Source organism: Cucumis sativus, chromosome 4, assembly GCF_000004075.3.
Source record: "Cucumis sativus cultivar 9930 chromosome 4, Cucumber_9930_V3, whole genome shotgun sequence".
NCBI lineage: Eukaryota > Viridiplantae > Streptophyta > Magnoliopsida > Cucurbitales > Cucurbitaceae > Cucumis > Cucumis sativus.
Genome location: NC_026658.2, coordinates 10,023,087 through 10,039,653, shown reverse-complemented (window position 1 = coordinate 10,039,653; position 16,567 = coordinate 10,023,087). Strand labels below are relative to the sequence as shown.

Sequence of the window (16,567 nt, the reverse complement as noted above, 5' to 3'; positions counted from 1 at the left end):
CATTATAAAAATAATTATGAGATAGTTACAAACATAATAATTAAGTAGATAGTAACATTGTTTTAAAAAAATTGAAAATATAACCAAATCAATAAATCTTATCAAATGATAGAAGTAAATAGATAAGTCTATAACAATTTTACTATATTTATAAAAAAATTTAAATGTTAATATATAATTGATTACTATTTTCAAAATTACCCTCAATTATAATTACTCAATTCTCCTCTAAAAAAAGAAAAAAACACCATGTTTGGAAATGATAATAAAAATACTTAAATAACAAAAATGAAAATATAACAAGATTACTGTAACGACCCAACTTTTCTAGGTAAGTCGATGTCATTAATTTTTAACAAAAGACTTTGGTTGATACAAAATGAAACGTAAGTCAATTGAAAAACAAATTTATATCAGGCATGATTTTCAAATATTCAAAAAAACTTAAAAATAACACTATTTACAAATAAAAGTTTGTAAACTAAGTTTTAGTAATCTTAAACCTCAAAAGAAACCATAAGCGGAAGCAAAATGACACGTTTCCTATGGCAATCACGCTTCCTTCCTGCCCCTCGCCGGTTTGCCACCTTTATTTCCTTTGCCTGAAAATTTAAACATAAGAAGGGTGAGTATAACAATACTCAGTAAAAAACCATCTACTGGTCCCGTCAGGGGAAAATAAATTGTTAATATTCTATTGGGACACCCTGTACAATCGCAGTCTTGTGATCCCGTAGGATGCACATCTCAGTCTAACGCCCCGAGGGACGTACATATTAGTCTAGTGTTCTGCAGAAACACCTATCAGTCTAATGCTCCCGAAGGTGCAGAATAAATTGGTGATCCCGTGGGACACCTACAAGGCACACATCCCAATAAAAGCTAACAATTTTCCCCTCATTCCATTCAATCCATCTTTCAGTTACTTCAAAACATAAAGTTCTTTCTCTCAACGTCCTAACAGTCAACTTATCTCACTTTTGTCATATGTATGTCAATAATATACTAATACGTCAGTCAATCAAACTATACAGTCAATACACCCCTCAGTTCACCAGCACACAGTCATACTTTAGCGTAACGTACACCCAATCTAAACGACAATCACAAGTTCACATCTGCATCTCATACAAACACAATCTACAATTTTCGTCCTGTCCACATCCACACACATATATTCCATGACAATCACAATATGCATTCAACATTAAGTCTACTTCAATTCATATGTATATATATATTTTCAGTCAATCCACAGTATACATTCAACACCGAATCTACATCCATATGTGTATATATATATATATCATCTCAACATCTTTACTCAGGCAGAGATAATCATACAGACATACAATTCACAATCATTAATCATACAGACATACAATTCACCATCATAAGTGAGTCTAGTAGAAAATCCCTTACCTCAAAGTTAGGGAAGCCCTTAATCAACTAACGTCCTCGAAACAATCCTAAGCATAACAATACAAAATTCGATTACTTTCACAACACATATCTCACTTACTTTCCTCAACATAAGTTCCAACTCACCGAAATATTGGCGAACTGAACCCTCAACAATTCACAAATTGGTTGTGAATTTAAGGGAGTCCAACGTTACTCCCAACACCTCAACACACGACTGTCGAACTCGCAGCAAAAATCCTAAGTGTGGGTCGGTCAGCGGTCAACCAAAGGAGACGTGGCGGCGGCTGCCTCAAAATCGATCGACGATCTGACGCGGCGACCGGGCTTCACAAGATGTATGCGTCGACGACTTCACGGAGGTGAAGACAGACGCGGTCGGAGAGTCGCGCGGCAGTGCAAAAAACAGAGGAGAACGGAATGGGCGGCGGCTGGAAACAGAGGTTGCGCGGCAGGGCTTCACGAACCGGCCGACGGTTGCAGCGACGAATCTGGGTTACTACGAACTGCAAGGATGAAGCACGAGCGACGGCGAGGACCTGGACGGCTCGGCGATGCAGATCTGGACGACGGTTGTGAGCGGAGGGCGTGGCGGTTACTGGTTCACGCGGCGGCCTTGGCTTCGACGGAGACAGAGCAATGGCGCGGAGACGGTTGCAGCGGCGGTTAGGACTGGGCACGGCGACGCAAATCTGGACGAAAAGTTACGCGGCGGCTGCTGCAAGGCTGCTTCGCAAACGGAGATGGAGAACGGAAGGGAGGGTCGCGGCGCTGGGCGGAAGAAGAAAAGGGAAAAAAAAAGTTTTCTTTTTCTTTTCTTTTATAAAAATGTAAAAATATAATAAAATAAATATATTAAAAAAATATAAAATAAATATATAAAATAAATAAATAAATAAAAAAAAAAATATATATATATATATATATATATTTAAAATTTTCATTTTCTTTTCTTTTATTTAATATATATATATATATATATATATATATATATACATCTTTGGGGCGTTACATTACCCAATATGATCTATCCAATTCAAAAAAAATCTTACCTTAACTCAACATAAGAATTTTCTTTTCGAATGTTTATGCAAATGCATGAAAAACTAAAATTTAAATTGTTACGTCATCGCACGTTTAAACAAACTAAAAAACTTGTTATTCTTAACATTTTCCAATAGTTGTTTAACTTAGGCATACAAATGAATAGGGTTAAGACACACTACAATTAAGAAATAAGTGGTTCGAATTCTCTTCAAGTGACAAACTAAAAAACTTGTTAGTCTTAACACATATAACTCAATAGTTGCCGACAGACATGTAATTGAATAGGTTATAAGACACTCTTCAATTAAGAGATAAAGTAGTTTAAATTCTCCTCACATTCACACGATGAACTCGTAAGAAAAACTATTTTTGAATAAAAAAAACAAAGTTTTATTTTATTGGTTAAAGATAATTTTTTTTGTTTAGTTCAACACGTGGGTAAGGATTCAACTTCAGTTAAGGGTGAATGCAGTTCAAATTCCTAGCTCCAAAATTGCAATGTTATTATATTTTTCCATCCTTAAAGGGGAAAACACACAAAAACTAAAACTTATGCAATTCATTGAACTAATATTTCAACCAAAAATAACGTGTAATTAACATGTTTGACATTCTAACTCATCAGATGCATAGCATTTTTAGTCCTTAGTTGTATATTAATGTAACAAATTAAAACAAAATGAAAAGGAAAGAAATAGAGGTTAATAAATAGAGGTCAACAAAGAAGCAAAAATACAGACAGTTTCAAATACATTTCTTCCTCTCCTTCATCACATTCCATATTTAATTGATCTTCATCTCTATAAAAATCATCTTTCTCTTCATTTTCTAACATATCAAAATGAAAACTCAAAGTCAAAACCCTCCAATGGCAATTTTCATTCCCACTTTCATGTTCCTCTTCTTCCTAGCACATGCCCAAAACTCCCCTCAAGACTACATTTCCCTACACAACAAAGCTCGGTCGGCAATCGGCGTCGGTCCAATGACATGGAACAACACTGTAGCTGCCTACGCTCAATCCTACGCCAACAAAAGGATAAATGATTGCGCCTTGGTTCACTCTACGGGACCATACGGTGAAAACATAGCGGTAGGCTACTACCCCGAGTTCACCGGTGCGGATGGCGTAAAGATGTGGGTGGGAGAAAAGCATTTATATGACTATGCATCAAACTCATGCAAGGGAGGCGACTGTGGACACTATACTCAGGTGGTGTGGCGAACCTCCGTGCATCTTGGATGTGCAAGAGTGGCTTGTAAAGGGAAGTCCCAGTTCGTTGTATGCAATTATGATCCTCCGGGCAACTATATAGGATTAAGACCCTATAATTCTTCAATGTAAAAGAAAGAATTTACTTGCACTTGTTAAATAAAATATTGTCTACTTTCACATCGACGTACTTATTTAACAATTATGGAAGAATCATCTATCGTAAAGGGATGGAGAATAAGTTAAACCTAATACTTTCTCAAGTTGAACAAAAGTATTTGATACGTTTTAACATAAGCTATGTACATACCTTTATGTTAGTTTGTTTGTTCTTATCATTATTTTTTTGTAACGTTGAAAAAATAGTGAGGTTTGGACATCCAATACTTTGTTGGTTACTAAGCTAAAAAAAGTCACATGTTCACTACAAACATGCGTTGGAAATTAAAGGTCTGCATTTGCGTTAGGTTAGTGCACGATGTATCAACGTAACCATGCATTGCCCCACGGGGTAGGTTATCTAAATAAAATTGAAGGTAGGTTATCTAAATAAAATTGAGACTATCAATTAGATTCATAATAATTAAGTATATAGCAACATTTTAAAAAATTTACAAATATAACAAAAATAGTCGACTATCTTTTTAAAAAAAAACGATATACGATGAGTCAGATGCACCAAAACATCTCCACTAGGTGGACACCTCCTTAGCACCCTTGTTATTTCTGCTTCATTAATATATAAGAGAGAAAAGTACGAGAAGTCGAAAAAGTACAAAAGGTGCTAGAGAGAAGTCGAAGAGACTCACAAGTCAGAATTAAAAAACATTTAAATTTAAAGCAATGCTACTGATCGAGTAGTTTCTAAACAGAGGAGAACGATTGGTCCAAAAACTGGTAAGAGCTTGAATATCTTCCTAAATCACAAGGGGATCTTTCTAAATCATTGAAAATCCTCTTATTTCTTTCGTTCCATATGGATCAAAGGGTGATAACTACTGTGTTGAATATAATAATTTGCTTATTTGTTTTCACCTTTGATCTGCACATGTATTTGCAAAGGGAGACAGTGTTCTAAAAAATGAAGGAATGGTTAAACAGAACACCAACATTTTTCCATATACCATTTACAAGTGGACAAGAGATAAAAGATGATTTTTGTCTTCATCGGCGGTTTTGCACATAACACACAAGGATGGTTTCAAGCTCCACGATGGAAGTCTCCTTTGTAAATGTTCAGTTGTGTTGATACATTCATGAAAGAGAGACCAAATAAAGAATTTGCATTTTTGGGGGATGATCGACTTCCAAAGATTTTGATAAATTTGCTCGTTTGAATTGTTAAGATCGGCTTGATTACTGTTATGTAAAGCCTTTTAATGGAGGCAATCATGAAGCTACCATTGGTATTCAAGCTCCAAATAGGAAGGATCCTAGCCATGATCAAGCAAGGGGGAATTGAGGATGATTTTGATCTCATTCCACAAATGTGTCTACACACTTCTCTCACGGTCTTCTTGGAAAAAGGTCCCATTTCAAATTTTCAGCATTCCACATATCTTTGATAGAGTCTTATCTTTTAGTAGTATTGGGTAGAAAAAGAGGACTATGTTTATGTCAAAGACTATACCAAAAAGATAGGAAATCACCGCTCTTGATTTTTCAAAGACTATGTCAAAAAATATCAATAAGAAATAAAGTCTACTTAGCGATATAAGTCTATCATAGATTTTGTTGTATTTGCCGTTTTCTTAAACGTTGCTATATATTTCATTATTATTACTAGTAATAATTATCCAATAATTAAAACCATCATTAATGTGTAGAACTAGATTATATACAAAGGAGTTGAAAAGAAGGAGTCTGCTCTCCTCCACCCTTCTCCCTTCTTCTAATAAGTCCTTCTATGTCAAAATGAACATATTTTAAATTGGTATAGTATCTATGTTAGGTTTGAAGTTCAATCCTCCCTAAAAAAAAAAAATGAAAAGACAGCAAATTGTGTGGAAATGGTAATAAAAATGCTTTAAAATATAAGCTTACTGTAACGACCCAACTTTTCTAGGTAAGTCGAGGTCATTAATTTTTGACAAAAGACTTTGGTTGATACAAAATGAAATGTAAGCCAATTGAAAAACAACTTTAAGTCAGACCTGATTTTCAAATAAAAAAAAAAAGTTAAAAAATACTATTTACAAATAAAAGTTTGTAAGCTAAGTTTCAATACAACATTTTTAAACCTTTAAAGAAACAATAAGCGGAAGCAAAATAACACATTTTCTATGGCAATCACGCTTCCTTCCTGCCCCTCGCCGGTTTGCCACCTTTATTACCTTTGCCTGAAAATTAAACATAAGAAGGGTGAGTATAAAAAAAAATACTCAGTAAGAGACCCTCCACTGGTCCCGTCAGGGGAAAAATAAATTGTTAACATTCTATTGTGACACCCTGTACAGTTGCAGTCTTGTGATCCCGTAGGATGCACATTTCAGTCTAACGCCCCGAGGGACGTACATTTCATTCTAGTGTTCTGCAGAAACACATATCAGTCTAATGCTCCCGAAGGTCCAGAATAATTAGTGATTTTGTGGGACACCTACAAGGCACACATCCCAATAAAAACTAACAATTTTTCCTCTCAATCCATTCGAACCATCTTTCAGTTACTTCAAAATATAAAGTTCTTTCACTCAACGTTCTAACAGTCAACTTATCTCAGTTTAGTCAAATGTCTGTCAATAACATACTAATAAGTCAGTCAATCAAACTATACAGTCATAACACTCCTCAGTTCACCAGCACACAGTGATACTTTAGTGTAATGTACACCCAGTCTAAACGACAATCACAAGTTCACATCCGCATCTCATACAAACACAATCTACAATTTTCGTCTTGTCTACATCCACACACATATATATATTCCAAGACAATCACAATATGCATTCAACATTAAGTCTACTTCAGTCCATGTGTATATATATATTTTCAGTGAATCCACAGTATACATTCAACACCAAATCTACATCCATACGTGTATATATATATATCATCTCAATATCTTTACTCGGATGAGATGACCATACAAACATCACAATTCAAAAGCGTAGGTGAGTCTAGTATAAAAATAAAATCCCTTACTTCAAGGTTGCTCAACTTCTTGAACAACTATATTCCACGAAAGATACGAAGTATTGGCCAGCAAAACTCCAAAATTCACGATTTCAGTTATGAACATGAGGGACCCAATGGCACTTCCAACACCTTCAAAACAGTATCAACCAAACGTTTCATTTGATATTTTATCTTAACAATCCATCAATCAGAAACTATCAATTTTACTTATCAGAGAACTGACAACAAAAACGGCGGCAGCGACGATCGAACCTAACAATGAAGATCGTACAAACAGATTAGAGTGTACGTCGGTTGTGAATTGCGGCTGGAAGGAAGACGTGCGCGCTGCCTCAAAATCGATCGACGATCTGACGCAGCGACCGGGCTTCACGAGATGTATGCGTCGACGGCTTCACGGAGGTGAAGACAGACGCGGTTAGAGAGTCGCGCGGCAGTGCAAAAAACAGAGGAGAAAGGAATGGGCGGCGGTTGGGCTTGGCTTCAACAGAGACAGAGGTTGCGCGGCGGAGCTTCACGAACCGGCCGACGGTTGCAGCGACGGATCTGAGTTACTGCGAATTGCAAGGGTGAAGCACGAGCGGCGGCGAGGACCTGGACGGCTCGGCGATGCAGATCTGGACGACTATTTGCTTTCTGAGGGAGGCACGACGGTTGTGAGCGGAGAGGCACGGCAGTTACAAGCGGATGGGCGCGGCGGTTTCGATCCGAAGGAGAAAAGAGGGATGGGTTTTCGTTTTCGGCTTGGTCTGACCGTCGACGTCGAACGAAAGAGGAAGAAAAGAGAAAAAGGGGCTGTAACGACCCAACTTTTCTAAGTAAGTCGAGATCGTTAATTTTTAACAAATAAAAGATTTTGATTAATATAAAACGAAACGTAAGCAATTTAAAAACATCTTTAAGTCAGGCCTGATTTTTTAACATTCAAGAAAACATAAAAACAATACTATTTAAAATAAATGTTTATAAACTAAATTTCAAATCAATCTTAAATCTCACAAAACCCATAAGCGAAAGCAAATACACGTTTCCTATGGCATCACGCTTCCTTTCTGCCCCTCGCCGGTTTGCCGCCTTTATTACCTTTGCCTGAAAATTAAACATAAGAAGGGTGAGTACTTAAATACTCAGTAAGAGACCCTCTACTGGTCCCGTCAGGAGAAAATAAATTGTTAACGTTCTATTGGGACACCCTGTACAGTCGCAGTCATGTGATCCCGTAGGATACACATCTCAGTCTAACGCCCCGAGGGGCGTACATATCAGTCTAGTGTTCTGCAGAAACACATATCAGTCTAATGCTCCCGAAGGTGCACAATAAATTGGTGATCCCGTGGGACACCTACAAGGTACACATCCCAATACAAGCTAACAATTTCCCCCTCATTCCATTCAATCCATCTTTCAGTTACTTCAAAACACAAGATTCTTTCTCTCAACGTCCTAACAGTCAACTTATTTTACTTTAGTCATATGTCTGTCAATAATATACTAATACGTCAGTCAATCAAACTATACAGTCAACACACCCCTCAGTTCATCAGCACACAGTCATACTTTAACGTAACGTACACCCAATCTAAACGAAAATCACAAGTTCACATCTGCGTCTCATACAAACACAATTTACAATCTTCGTCCTGTCCACATACACACATTTATATATATATTCCATGACAATCACGATATACATTCGACGTCAAGTCTACTTCAATTCATATGTATTCATATATATTTTCAGTCAATCTACGGTATACATTTAACACATACAATTCACAGCGGTAGGCTACTACCCCGAGTTCACCGGTGCGGATGGCGTAAAGATGTGGGTGGGAGAAAAGCATTTATACGACTATGCATCAAACTCATGCAAGGGAGGCGACTGTGGACACTATACTCAGGTGGTGTGGCGAACCTCCGTGCATCTTGGATGTGCAAGAGTGGCTTGTAAAGGGAAGTCCCAGTTCGTTGTATGCAACTATGATCCTCCTGGCAACTATATAGGATTAAGACCCTATAATTCTTCAATGTAAAAGAAAGAATTTACTTGCACTTGTTAAATAAAATATTGTCTACTTTCACATCGACGTTCTTATTTAACAATTATGGAAGAATCATCAATCGTAAAGGGACGGAGAATAAGTTAAACCTAATATTTTCTCAAGTTGAACAAAAGTATTTGATACGTTTTAAAATAAGCTACGTACATACCTTTATGTTAGTTTGTTTGTTCTTATCATTATTTTTTTGTAACATTGAAAAAATAGTGAGGTTTGGACATCCAATACTTTGTTGGTTACTAAGCTAAATAAAAGTCACATGTTCACTACAAACATGCGTTGGAAATTAAAGGCATGCATTTGCGTTAGGTTAGTGCACGATGTATCAACGTAACCATGCATTGTCCCACAGGGTAGGTTATCTAAAGCAAAATTGAGACTATCAATTAGATTCAAAATAATTAACTATATAGCAACATTTTATAAAATTTACAAATATAACAAAAATAGTCGACTATCTTTTTTTAAAAAAAATGATATACGACGAGTCGGATGCACCAAGACATCTCCACTAGGTGGACACCTCCTTAGCACCCTTGTTATTTCTGCTTCATTAATATATAAGAGAGAAAAGTACGAGAAGTTGAAAAAGTACAAAAAGTGCTAGAGAGAAGTCCAAGAGACTCACAAGTCAGAATTAAAAAGCATTTAAATTTAAAGCAATGCTACTGATCGAGTAGTTTCTGAACAGAGGAGAACGATTGGTCCAAAAACTCGTAAGAGCTTGAATATCTTCCTAAATCACAAGGGGATCTTTCTAAATCATTGAAAATCCTCTTATTTCTTTCATTCCATATGGATCAAAGGGCGATAACTACTGTGTTGAAGATAATAATTTGCTTATTTGTTTTCACCTTTGATCTGCACATATATTTGCAAAGGGAGACAATGTTCTAAAAAATGAAGGAATGGTTAAACAGAACACCAACATTTTACCATATACCATTTACAAGTGGACAAGAGATAAAAGATGATTTCTGTCTTCATAGGCGGTTTTGCACATAACACACAAGGATGGTTTCAAGCTCCACGATGGAAGTCTCCTTTGTAAATGTTCAGTTGTGTTGATACATTCATTCATGAAAGAGAGACCAAATAAAGAATTTGCATTTTTAAGGGATGATCGACTTCCAAAGATTTTGATAAATTTGCTCGCTAGAATTGTTAAGATCGGCTTGATTACTGTTATGTAAAGCCTTTTAATGGAGGCAATCATGATGCTACCATTGGTATTCAAGCTCCAAATAGGAAGGATCCTAGCCATGATCAAGCAAGGGGGAATTGAGGATGATTTTGATCTCATTCCACAAATGTGTCTATACACTTCTCTCATGGTCTTCTCGAAAAAGGTCCCATTTCAAATTTTCAGCATTCCACATATCTTTGATAGAGTCGTATCTTTTGGTAGTATTGTGTAGAAAAAGAGGACTATGTTTATGTCAAAGATTACCAAAAAGATAGGAAATCACCGCTCTTGATTTTTCAAAGGTTATGTCAAAAAATATCAATAAGAATTAAAGTTTACCTAGCGATATAAGTCTATCATAGATTTTGTTGTATTTGCCGTTTTCTTAAACGTTGCTAAATACTTAATTATTATTACTAGTAATAATTATCCAATAATTAAAACCTACAAAGGAGTTGAAAAGAAGAGTCTGCTCTCCTGCACCCTTCTCCCTTCTTCTAATAAGTCCTTCTATGTCAAAATGAACATATTTTAAATTGGTATAGTATCTATGTTAGGTTTGAAGTTCAATCCTCCCTAAAAAAAATTGAAAAGACAGCAAATTGTGTGGAAATGGTAATAAAAATACTTTAAAATATAAGCTTACACTCAATATGGTCTGTCCAATTAGAACAAAATATCTTACCTTAACTCAAAGATGATAATATTCTTTACAAATATTTATACAAGCATGAAAAACTCAAATTTAAATTGCTACAGTGCCATATATCGCATGTCGAACAAACTGAAGAACTTGTTAGTTTTAACATAACTCAATAGTTGTGTCAAACTTTTGTCATGCAATTGAATAGGTTAAGATGACATTCGTCAATTAAGAAATAAGCAATTTGAATTCTCCTTATGTGACAAACTAAAAAACTTGTAAGCCTTTAACACATATAACTCAAAAGTTACCAACCTATATATGCATGTAGTTGAATAGGTTAAGACACTCTTCAATTAATAAGACATAAAGTAGTTAGAATTCTCCTAACAGGTTCACCTATTGAACTCGTAAGAAAAAATGTTTTTCCAAAAGAAAAAAAAAACAATGCTTATATTATTGGCTAAAGGTAATTTTTTTTTTGTTTAAGGGTTCGACTTCAGTTAATAGGGCTAATGTGCCGTTTCAAATTCCTACCTCCAAAATTGCAATGTAATTATATTCTTCCATCCTTAAAGGAGAAAACACACAAAAACTAAAACTTATGAAATTCTTTAAACTAATATTACAACCAAAATAGTGTAATTCAACATGGAAAATTGGCAACCCAATTTCTATAACATCTTTGACATTCAAACTCATCAGAACCGACCCAACTTTTCTAAGTAAGTCAAGATCGTTAATTTTTAACAAACAAAAAACTTTGATTAATATAAAACGAAACGTAAGCAATTTAAAAACATCTTCAAGTCAGGCCTGAATTTGAAACATTCAAGAAAACATAAAAAAACAATACATAAAAAAGCAATTTAAAAATAAAATAAACATTTATAAACCAAATTTCAAATCAATCTTAAATCTCACAAAACCCATAAGCGGAAGCAATTACACGTTTCCTATGGCATCACGCTTCCTTCCTGCCCCTCGCCGGTTTGCCGCCTTTATTACCTTTGCCTGAAAATTAAACATAAGAAGGGTGAATACTTAAATACTCAGTAAGAGACCCTCTACTGGTCCCGTCAGGGGAAAATAAATTGTTAACGTTATATTGGGACACCCTGTACAGTCGCAGTCTTGTGATCCCGTAGGATACACATCTCGGGCGTGCCCTGAGGGACGTACATATCAGTCTAGTGTTCTGCAGAAACACATATCAGTCTAATGCTCCCGAAGGTGCACAAAAAATTGGTGATCCCGTAGGACACCTAAAAGGTACACATCCCAATACAATCTAACAATTTTCCCCTCATTCCATTCAATCCATCTTTCAGTTACTTCAAAACACAAAATTCTTTCTCAATAATATACTAATACGTCAGTCAATCAACTATACAGTCAATACACCCATCAGTTCACCATACACCCATCAGTTCACCAGCACACAATCATATTTTAGCGTAACGTACACCCAATCGTCAATACACCCATCAGTTCACCATACACCCATCAGTTCACCAGCACACAATCATACTTTAGCGTAACGTACACCCAATCTAAACGAGAATCATAAGTTCACATCTGCATCTCATACAAACACAATTTACAATCTTTGTCCTGTCCACATACACACACTTATATATATATATTCCATGACAATCACGATATACATTCGACGTCAAGTGTACTTCAATTGCATATATATTTTCAGTCAATCCACAGTATACATTTAACAAATACAATTCACAGTCATAAGTGAGTCCAGTAGAAAATCCCTTACCTTAAAGTTAGGGAAGCTCCTTAATCCATAACGTCCTCAAAACAATCCTAAGCATAACAACACAAAAAATCCCTTACCTTAAAGTTAGGGAAGCTCCTTAATCCATAAGGTCCTCAAAACAATCCTAAGCATAACAACACAAAATTCAATTACTTTCAACTCACCGATATAATGGCGAACTGAACCTTCAATAATTCACAATGTGGTTGTGAATGTAAGGGAGCCTAACGTTACTCCCAACACCTCAACGCACGACTGTCGAACTCGCAACAAAATCCTAAGTGTGGGTCGGTCAGCGGTCGGCCAAAGGGGACGTGGCAGCTGATCTTCACGGATGGAGACCGTCGCGAACAGACCGCGAATCTGAACGGTTACAGCAAATCTGAATGGTTACAGCAACTAGTCGGCCGACGTCGATAGCAGGTGGAGCGGCGGTTGTCAGCGGGGAGCGTGGCGGTTACTGGTTCACGCGGCGGCCTTGGCTTCGACGGAGACAGAACCGGCGGAGACGGTTGCAGGACCGTGGCTTCGACGGAGACAGAACCGGCTGAGACGGCTGGGCAGCGGCGGAAGAGCAACGGCAGTTACAGGTGGACGGGCGCGGCGGTTTCGATCCGAAGGAGAAAGAGAGGGTGGCGGTGAGGCTGTGCACGGCGACGCAAATCTGAACCGGGCAGCGGCGGAAGAGCAACGGCTGCAGCGGCGGAAGGTCTTGCGGTGCAGATCTGGACGGCGGCCGCAAGGTGACGCGTACGGCTGCCTCGCGAACTGGCCGACGGTTGCAGCGGCTGAAGGTCTTGCGGTGCAGATCTGGACGGAACGGAGAGGAGAAGAGAAGAAGGAAGCTGTGGGGTTGCGGCTGCTGCGAACGGAAGAGAAGAGGAGAAGGAAACTGTGGGGTTGCGGCGCACGGCGGAAGAAGAAGAGAGAGAGAGAGAAAAAAAGAGAAAAGAAAAAGAAAAAGAAAAAAGAAAAAAAAAATATATAATAGAATTTTTCTTTTTCTTTTCTTTTTATTTAAATTAATATATGAAAAATATATATAATATATAAAAATAAAATATATATATATATATATATATATATATATATATATATATATATATATATATATATATATATATATATATATATATATATATATATACATATATATTTTTACCTTTGGTCTTTACAATGGCATTGTTAGTCCTTTTAGTTATGTATTAATGTAACAAATTAAAACAGAAATAAAAAGGAAATAAACAAGAGGTCAACAAAAAGCAAAATTCCATATTTAATTCTTCATTCTCTATAAAAAATCATGATTCTCTTTCATTCTCTAACATATCAAAATGAGAACTCAAAGTCAAAACCCTCTAATGACAATTTTCTTTCCCACTTTCACGTTCCTCTTCTTCCTAACACGCCCAAAACTCTCCTCAAGACTACATTTCCCTACACAACAAAGCTCGAGCGGCAGTCCGCGTCGGTCCCATGACATGGAACAAAACTGTCGCTGCCTACGCTCAATCCTACGCCAACAAAGGAAAAATGACTGTGCCTTGGTTCACTCTACCGGACCATACGGTGAAAACATAGCCGTAGGCTACTACCCCGAGTTCACCGGTGCGGATGGTGTAAAGTTGTGGGTGGGAGAAAAGCATTTATACGACTATGCATCAAACTCATGCAAGGGTGGTGACTGTGGACACTATACTCAGATGGTGTGGCAAACCTCCGTGCATCTTGGATGTGCAAGAGTGGCTTGTAAAGGGAAGTCCCAGTTCGTTGTATGCAACTACGATCCTCCGGGCAACTATATAGGATTAAGACCCTATAATTCTTCAATGTAAAAAAGAAAGAATTTACTCGGTGTGAAATCGACATGATCACTTGTTAAATAAAATATTGTCTACTTTCACATCGACGTTCTTATGGAAGAATAATCAATAGTAGAGTGATGGAGAATAAATTAAACCTAATATATATAATTATTTCTCAAGTTGAACAAAAATATTCACTACCAGAAAAATGGGCTTTCTTGACGGTTGTTGTTTTCCTTTCTTGACGTTTTTTTCGAAAAACGTCAAGAAAGATTTCATTTTTAATAAAAAACGTCAAGAATTTTTCTGAAACATCATTCTTGACGTTTATTAAACGTCAAGAAAAAATAAAATTTTTCTTGACGTTTTTAAAACATCAAGAAATATCTTTTAATTTTTTGACGTTCTTAAAACGTCAAGCATGTCGAATTCATACGCTTAACGTCAAGAAGCGTATGAAATCGACATGCTTGACGTTTCTTAAACGTCAAGAATTTAAAATTGTACTCGACGTTTTAAAAAACGTCAAGAAATTTATAAAAAAAATCCTTGACGTTTTGAAAAATGTCAAGAAATTTATAAAAAAAATCCTTGACGTTTTTAAAAACGTCAAAAAATTTATAAAATATTCTTGACGTTTTTAAAACGTCAAGACTATTGTAAAAATTTCTTGACGTTTAAAAACGTCAAGAATTTAGTCGTAAAACGACGTCGTTTCATTTAAGTCCATTTTCTCTTTTCTAAAACCCTAATTAGTCGCGTGAAGGGAGCCTTTAGACGTCGTCGAAATCCTTTCCCTCTCCAGCCTACATGATCCGAAGTGTTATTAAATATATATAAATATATATATATAAGAAAATATTACGTTAATTCCATTTGAAAGCCCTAGATTTTTGCCCCTTTCGCGAAAACGTTCAACCTCTCCGGATCGAAAACGTTCTCCCTTCACTTCTGTTGTCGTTCAAGAACCTAGCAACACTTACGCCGTCTACTATCAACTAAGTACCAGATCCTTCACCTTCGATTGTTCGTCGCCTGCTGTCCACTAAGTACCAGAACCTAGCAACACTTCCACCATTCGACTGTTTTGTTGGTGCCTTTATGTTATCGTTGCTCAATGGTATGCTTTTATTTGATCTGGGCTAAAATCTCATGGCAACCACGAGCAAGATGACCCCAACAAGAAGGACAAGAAACAACACCCCTCATCATCGTATTGGCGATCTCTATGAGGTCGCTGCATCTGTACTAAGAAAAAATGGTGGATCAATGCGCGTTATATTTATTGTTCAACAAGAAAAACTGCGGAGTTTCGAATGAATGGAGACGTGAAAGCCTAAAGAATATCGCCACCACGAATGGAGAATGCAAATCGAGTAATAGCGACAGCGACATTAGGTATTGTATGATTTATGTTCAACTGGCACTCAATTTTTTTTCTAGAATATGGCATTTCCGCGCTATAGTTAGGTTGTTCACAAAGGAAGTATCACATGGCGGTAGGTTGTTAAGTGGGTGTTTCTATTTTATACTCTGCTTGCCTATGTTCATTAATTTTATTTGATTATTTCTTTCAAAACTGGAGCAGATTCCAATTTATGCACTAGAATTATGTTGAAATTATATATATATATATACACACATTGATCGTTACTTTACTTTAACTAAAATTAAAACAAATATATATGAAAGTTAAATCACAATAATGATAGAAGAGGGTTATTTTTTGTGCACATGTAAAGGTGTGGTTTTATGGAAAGAATTCAAAATTTAGATGGAGTACTGAATTAACACCTAAAAACATAATTCGAGTTGAATAGCTTCTTAGCAGTGCATGTACTAATTAGTTACAGTTACAAGTGTGTATATGGTAAACATTATTGCACTCAAATGATCTTAATCTAACAGCCTGTTTGGAATAATACTTTACAAATACTGAAAATTACTAAAAAGAAAAAAGATGAGTTCTTAATTAGTTAGTGTTACAAAAGAAGCATTCTTGAATATTTGAAAAGTCACTCCAAACAAATCCAAGCTTTTAACCAATAGAAGGTGTTTGTATAACTTTGCCAGAAGAATCAACTAATAGCCAAACACAGTAAAATCTAAGATCAGAAGTTATGGCATAATCAGGAGGAACCACTGAAACATAAACCTCTGTCATTTCTTCTTTTATCTTCTTCTCTACCTCTTCTGCTGTCAAACTCACTAATGATGGCTATACCTTATTCTTTGGTGTCTCCGGTTGAAATAATTGCATTAGCTCCTTATAAGATTCT

The 16,567-nt window shown here is 36.4% G+C and overlaps 2 long non-coding RNA genes across 3 annotated transcripts; both read right to left on the bottom strand.

Moving 5' to 3' along the window:
- Positions 1–573: 573 nt before the first annotated feature.
- On the bottom strand, positions 574–2,260 carry LOC116403234. 2 transcript variants are annotated; one of them, XR_004215886.1, is made up of 3 exons: positions 1,549–2,260; positions 1,423–1,469; positions 574–602 (listed from the first exon to the last, which is right to left on the bottom strand). It is a non-coding gene; the product is annotated as an uncharacterized LOC116403234 (long non-coding RNA). The 2 variants fall into 2 exon arrangements; XR_004215885.1 differs by lacking the exon at positions 574–602 and having other exon boundaries at positions 1,265–1,469; positions 1,549–2,259.
- Positions 2,261–11,660: 9,400 nt separating this feature from the next.
- On the bottom strand, positions 11,661–13,452 carry LOC116403176. The gene is made up of 3 exons (XR_004215778.1): positions 12,648–13,452; positions 12,484–12,530; positions 11,661–11,720 (listed from the first exon to the last, which is right to left on the bottom strand). It is a non-coding gene; the product is annotated as an uncharacterized LOC116403176 (long non-coding RNA).
- Between the last annotated feature and the right edge of the window lie 3,115 nt (positions 13,453–16,567).